Source organism: Pteropus alecto, unplaced genomic scaffold (assembly GCF_000325575.1).
Source record: "Pteropus alecto unplaced genomic scaffold, ASM32557v1 scaffold8, whole genome shotgun sequence".
NCBI lineage: Eukaryota > Metazoa > Chordata > Mammalia > Chiroptera > Pteropodidae > Pteropus > Pteropus alecto.
In genome coordinates this window covers 19282627-19288442 of record NW_006494609.1, presented here as the reverse complement: position 1 = coordinate 19288442, position 5816 = coordinate 19282627, and the positions used below count along the sequence as shown (strand labels likewise).

The following is a 5816-nucleotide window of genomic DNA, read 5'->3' as shown; positions in this document are numbered from 1 at the left end:
TCCCTCTCTCTCTCTCTCTCTCTCTCTCTCTCACACACACACACACACACACACACACACACACACACACACACACACACACACAGAATGAATGAGTAAGGGGCTTGGTGATTAAGGTCATGCTGTTTGTTCATTTCTGCCCGGGTTAATGTGATTGAATTGGAACAATACCTTTGAACTCCCTGGCTCTGATCTGCATACTAATTGATCCCACGTCCTTGACAATGACCTTTAGCAACCATCCACCCATTCTCGGCCCTGCTCAAAAGTTGCTATCAAAATCCAGCGGCAACAAAAAGTCCCTTTATAAAGAGCCTCTCTGAGCAGCGTGTTACTCCCTAGCTCCCCCTGCGAGATGCTTAAGAAATAAAAAGTGTTTGTCCAGGACTGGAAAACAGATTCAGCCGGGAATGCTCCAGCTTGTGCGTGGTAAGCTCGAAAGCAAGGGGGAGACAATCCAGTTTACAGAACTTACCCCTGTGCCTGTCACATTTCATTCTCACGTAAAAATCCATGACAATAGTCTCCCTGAATGGTGCTTCCTCAAACCGTCTTTGAGATATCAGAAACCTGCACATATATTTCATTCTAATATCAGTGGACAGGACCGGGTTCCTCTCTATTTAGAATTTAGGTATTTTGTTCATTGCAGATTTCGTGTGCATTAATTTTTTTAATTGCATTAAGGGCTTATTTCTCTTGATTACTGATTTTTTTTTTGGCACTTTCTTAAATTTTTTGCACCTCACTTGCCATACTCTTTTTCCTCATTGGCTTCCCCCTCGTCCTAGCCCTACCGATGGCTTATGACATCTCAGCTATATTCTTAGGGAAGTCTGGAGAAAAGGAATTAGAGAGGCAAAAAAAAGTATCGTTTTCTCCCAGATTAATACAGGTTTACTTGCGAATTTAAATGGCGTGACGATAAGGCGACAGTATACTATTCTATGAGGAGCGTCGACGATCTCACTGAGATGAAGGGCTGCTCACGTGCACACACAGACACGCAGGCAAAGATATTGTCAGCAACGAGCCACGCTGGAGGTACCGTGAGAACTGAGCTGCACGGTAATGAATTAACCGGTAGCTGGAAGACACCAGCTTCCCATGAAAACACCAAACTTACATTCTCGGTGTAACCTTGAAAAGAAAAAGACATCTCTTCTGAGAAGAAAATTTATCCGAGGAAGGGATTAAAAGCACGGGTAATATCAGTCCTAAAGCAAATGTTTGAACAAAGTGAAAACGCAGCACCTTTTCCTGGAAATTAAGTCATCGATTACATCAGACGGCAGGAGTTCCTTGAAATTTGCCTCTGGGATAAAACCGAAAGAGGCCACCACGTTGGGTCGTGACATAAGTACCCAGGTGAAAGCGGGGACCCCTCAGCCGCGCTCACTAGTGCCACTTTTACCCGGGTCCTTCTCGCTGACAGCAAAAGAACACAGGTGCAAAACACAAGGGCCGCCTGTTTTCTGTGACAGTCACACCGCCACCTGGCATCGGACACTCGTCTTCCCGTGACGTAGGAGCCGGGCACTGGTCCTTTCCAGCCCGGGGAGGCCGCAGGTCACAATGCCACGTGTACAGCCAGCCATCCTCCACTCAAGCATTGTCCCCTTTCAGGAAGTAGGCACTTTTCTGAAAACGCGTTGTTCTAAAAAAGAAAAAAGGAGGAAAAACCTGTCTATAATTTGTCATGAATTTCAATTACCGAAAAACTTTTGATTTCTTTTTTTCTTCCTTTTTGCAAGAAAAAAAAAAAAATTGGCGTACCTCCAAGTTTGAGGAATGTGGTTAACGCCGAGAATGACAGAAAGATAAAGACATGTGTGTGCAGAAAAGGCTCCAAAACAGTCGGTTTCACCGAGGCCTGGCTGGGTTTTAAGCCCCGAACACAGGTTCCCGGTGACATGGGTAAGAAAGAGCATTTTGTATTTATGTGGAGGGGATGTTCTGACAGGTTCCACAGCGTTTCTCGGAGCTGACGTGTCGCAGAAGTGACTCTCGGCATCCCAGGGCTGCATATATATCAGGAAGCTGGTCTCCACGCGCGAACTGACTGCACATAAAGGGTTTTGGAGAGGATGTAAAGCATCTCTTTGCAATTGGAAACTATGAGGGGATTTTTTTTTTTCTTTCTTTTTTCAGATACACAGAATACTTACCAAACGGGAGCAGAACTTTTTTCTGAAATGTGCAACCGTGTGAAACTTGTCTGGTTTCAGTTTTACACAGAAATTTGGAACCATCTTGTTTTCATCCAAACAAATTCAAACTGAAGAACCTCTTAACTAAGCTGGGAGCATATTTGCACCAAGAAACCGATGTTCCTAATTCATTAACCTACAAGTGTTTGGTACCAGTTGAGCTTACTAAATGTGCCTCGCCCAGGGACTGATTTTTGTCATTCTTTCATTTTATCGAGAGCTGACTCTTAACCAGCACTGTCCCAGGTATGAGGTGGGAGGTTTAAAAAAAAAAAAGAAAAGAAAAAAAAACCTGGCATAACATCTATTCTCTGCTCTTAAGAAACAATGCTGGGTTTTTGAAGAGCTTGGTACCTAATTGAGGCTAAATAAATATTTATCAAAGAAGTAAATAAATCGAACTGGAACCCTTTGAGTTGTAACATATGATAGTTATAATTAAAGTGCCGAATTGACTGGTCCAGATCATTCCAACGGGAGTTCAGGGGTCAGAGGAAGCTGGGAAAAACAAAATAGCCACTCCTGTTGGCAGAGCCACAGACAATTTAAAAGGGGTTTTGCATCAATTATCACCTCCGAAAGTCTGCACAGTCCTGTGTGATGACAGGAAACACAGAGGATAAAGGCCGCATCGCTGCTCCGGTGTGTACATCAGACCCCAGAACAATCCCTTCCATGGAAAAAAAGCAATCGTGAAGGGGACAGGGCACCTACAGAGTTTCAGTGTGATGTGTTCGCAGTCCATGTTCCGTGGTTAAGGAAGCTCTCATATGATAGGTGGCACTTTAATAAGGACAAAAAGAAGCAAGGGGAGAAGCCATATGTCCCTCTAGACGAAAAAACAACACCAACAATAACTAAGTGCAGGGAAGAGCGAATTCGAAGGCCTGGGGAGGTAGGGGAGCCGCTTGGCCTACTAAAGAAAATGGGGACAGGTTTGGAGCAGAACGATCAGACGAGAGGGAGGTGGGCTGGAGAGACATCGTGCAGGACCTGAAGGTCGCTGTGAAGATGCAAAGCCAGGGGAGACCTTTGAGCACGGAGGGGCCTGATCTGGGGGTAGAGAGGAAGCCTCCTTCTCAAGGTGTCTGGGAAGGAAAACTGCTCAAAGGCAGGGTCCGCGGGACACAGGCACAGCCTCCTCCCAGAATCCCAGGCAACAAAGGGGAGGAAAAAAAAACCGTGTGTTCTCTCCAGTGTCTTGTTACTCTTATATGCTGTACTTCCGTCCATTTTCTGATCCACGGTGGTGTCTTTTTAAAACGCACTGGCGAAGTGGAGAAGCGGGGAGAAAAAGCAGGGAGGGTTCTTCATGTGTCTCGGGCCAGCGTTATTTTAAAGATCTCTCCTCCAGACCCCCGCTAGAGGGCAGGGTTTCTTTGGGGCGGGTTTGTGGAGTGGGAGGTGATCCGCCTGCAGGATCAGGAGGGCCTCTGTGTCATCCTGGAGCCTTGTCCATAGAGAAACGTCCAAGACGCAGGCTGATCCAGAACCCCGAGCACTGCCTCTCACCCCCTCATCACACCGGGCTGGACCTCAGTCTCCCAGTCCATGCAATGGAAAGTCTAATGCAGATTCTGGTCACCTGCAGAGTGTCGGGGGTGCCCAGAAGAAATAATGAATGTGAATGCAAATGTATAGTATAATATACATTTATGTATGCTATATTATATTCAATGTATAGTATAATTACATTTGCCAGATGCAAATGTAATTATACTATATAATTATACATGATCATGTTATTAGCTTTTTTAAAACAAGTAGAATAAGAAAACTAAACAACGAGAAAACCAAACAAATAGCTTAGACCATCTATGCTGATTATAAATATATAGAAATGTATATATTTTTATACTGCAAGTTTTAAAAATAGATATCTAAAAGAATAAAAATTACTTATAGTTTTACCATTCAGAGAAAACCAAAATTAACTTTTCACTATATTTCCTTCCAGAATTTTTTTGCTTAGAATAGAAATATAAATATTTCCTAAGTATTTATATCATTGTTAATGTACATGTATATATAATGTGACATAACTATTATAAGTCATGTTATAGCCATATCCTATAACATAACATAGCCATAATTATGTCATTAGAGACACAATACATAACACAGTTATAAATTATTTTGTAGGATATGGATGATGTTTATTTTATGCTTATAGAAATATACTTACATATACACATGTAAATACAATGCCGATTTACATTCTAAAATATATTATTATAAAATGAGTACTGATTTTATTTTTTTTTAATCAGGTGAATCACATGGATTCTTAAAAACCAGCACTATGCAAACGAGATCTTCCCCGACTTGTCCCAGTTTTCCCCAGTGATGAACAGTGAGAAACTGGGTGTCCTGTCACGTACGTTTCTTTTCTCATTTTAAATGTGTCTCGGAGGTAATTTTTTGTCAGCAGATATATAGGTGTATTTTTTTTCTTTGAATGGCTGCATAGCATTGTAGTGTAAGGGCATTTTATATTTCGTGTATTTAATCTACAAGTCTAAGGTAAGTAGTTTCCAGTCCATCACCATCCCAAACACAGCTACAAGGAGAGTACATTTTTGTGACTCTGCGTCAGCGCATCGGAAAGCTGAATTCTTTAAGCGGAACTGCCAGGTTAAAGAGCGTGAACTGTGATGAATTCGATACAACTGGCCAACTTGTCCAGCAAAGAGGCTGTGCCAGGCACACACATCATGCAGGCAAAGACCGTTTTCCCGTTCTCATTTACATTTTTTATTTTTCTTGTTATGAAATAGTTGAGAAACATATTTTTTTTTTTTTAGGTGAGGCAACTCTTGGTTGACCTCATAGATTGTAAGGACCTTGTCAGCTTACAATCTTTTATTTAATTAATTAATTAATTTATTTATTTATTTATTTATTTTATTTATTCATTTTATTTTTTTACGCCTACAGCATCTGGTCTTCCTAGGTGGTCTCCCATCCAAGTACTAACCAGGCCCGACCCTGCTTAGCTTCCGAGATCAGACGGGATCGGGCTTGTTCAGGGTGGTATGGCCGTAAACAAGAAACCATTTTTAATTGTTATTTATGTTTCTGTTTTTGAGAATTATCTACTCATGTTCTTTCTCTATTTTCCCATTGGATTGTTTCTCTATATTAATAATTTCCAGGAGCTCTTTATATATTAAGGAAAGTAGTCAAGATATATCACGTGTTGCAAAATGGGAGTTTTAAATTTATAAAAAGTAAAATGTATCGATCTTTAAAATCTGGATTTTCAAGCCTTGATTTAAAAAGGTCTTTCTAATTCCAAGATTACTGACAGAAAGGAATTACCCTGAAGAGCAAGGAAAAAAAAACAAGTCAGTTACAGAGGATGGCTCGTGAAGAAACGAGACTCATTCAGAGGGTGGAGACCAGGTGCTGGCAGCATCAGCGGGCTAAAGAGAGATGCGGGACAAGGCCAAAATGGGAGAAGAATGAGAAAAAATGATCTGCGGGAAGAATGAGAAACCTTTGAGTGGTTTTATTTAATCGAAGAAAAGACTTAAGCTAATTTACTCTCTGAAAACATCACTGTGGTACGAGCAAGGGACTGGCAGGTGGCAAGGGAGCAAGCGA

At 41.6% G+C, this 5816-nt stretch overlaps 1 non-coding gene across 1 annotated transcript; it reads right to left on the bottom strand.

Moving 5' to 3' along the window:
• Positions 1 to 5138: 5138 nt before the first annotated feature.
• Positions 5139 to 5257, bottom strand: LOC112473964. Its single transcript, XR_003044236.1, has one exon. It is a non-coding gene; the product is annotated as a 5S ribosomal RNA (ribosomal RNA).
• Between the last annotated feature and the right edge of the window lie 559 nt (positions 5258 to 5816).